The sequence below is a fragment of the Myotis brandtii genome, unplaced genomic scaffold (assembly GCF_000412655.1).
Source record: "Myotis brandtii unplaced genomic scaffold, ASM41265v1 scaffold755, whole genome shotgun sequence".
NCBI classification, from domain to species: domain Eukaryota; kingdom Metazoa; phylum Chordata; class Mammalia; order Chiroptera; family Vespertilionidae; genus Myotis; species Myotis brandtii.
This window is the reverse complement of record NW_005371017.1, coordinates 153,623-154,660: the sequence shown is the minus strand read 5'-3', so window position 1 is coordinate 154,660 and position 1,038 is coordinate 153,623.

Below are 1,038 nucleotides of genomic sequence, written 5' to 3'. Positions count from 1 at the left end.
CAAGGGGCATCTTATGTCCTCAGGTTCCTCTCAGTGAAGGTCCCATCTGCACATTCTAGCACGTGGCCAAATGTCACAGTACTTCTACTTAATAAATTACACACACACACACACACACACACACACACACTGTGATTATTTTCTTTGCTATGAAATCCACATTTGCCCCTCCTCCCTGTAAATAGCACATGGGCAGGGACCACATGTGGATTCTAGGCCTGGGTGTGATTTTCTCTGGAAGCCAATCAAGTGCACCCACAATGCAAACACAGACTTTGAAGAGCAGGCACTCGTGTGTCCATGTTCTTGCAGGTCCTGTACATCCAGATACAGGTTAGAACAGTAAGGCTTGCTCTAGGGAAGGTCAGAGGTGGGGCTGGGTCACCCCTTTGATTGCAGGGATGTGTTACTGTTAGTGCCCTGGTCCTGCAGGTGACCGTGCAGTGGCCGCCTCTGTCTCAGTCTAGCTCCAGGGAATAGGCCTCACTGGGGAGCACCTGCCTCCCATGAGCACAGCCCAGGCCACACAGCAGAGACAAGCTCACACTCTGTCCTTCCTCTCTCCTCACTTCTCCCAGCAGGAAGCCCCTCCCACAGGGGAGCAGCTCAGGAAGGTCTCCCAGGACTTGGACCACAGAGAGGCTCTGAGACCCTGGACTCACCTTCTCCCAAAGGGACACGGGCACTGACTCTGCACCAGCAGGCACTCTGACATGTGTGTGGACACGGACCTGCTCCTGAGAGTCATTCTGAGACCTGTCCTTCCAGCGTCCACCTGAGACGCTGGGAGGATAGGAACCTGGAGGCTGACTCTCTGGGAAGGAGACTGTGGAGAGAGCCGGATGTCACATAATGGGCTCAGACTACAGAAGGAGGGAAGATCAAAGTGCAGAGCATTTGTATCTTGTACTAAATCACTTAACTCAGATGCATCAACTGGAAGAGATATGAGGGAAACAGCTTTTGAACCTCCCTGAAGAGACCTAATTGTGTGTGTTAACAGCAAAGGTGGTTGTGAAATCCAGGTGGTCCCTGAGT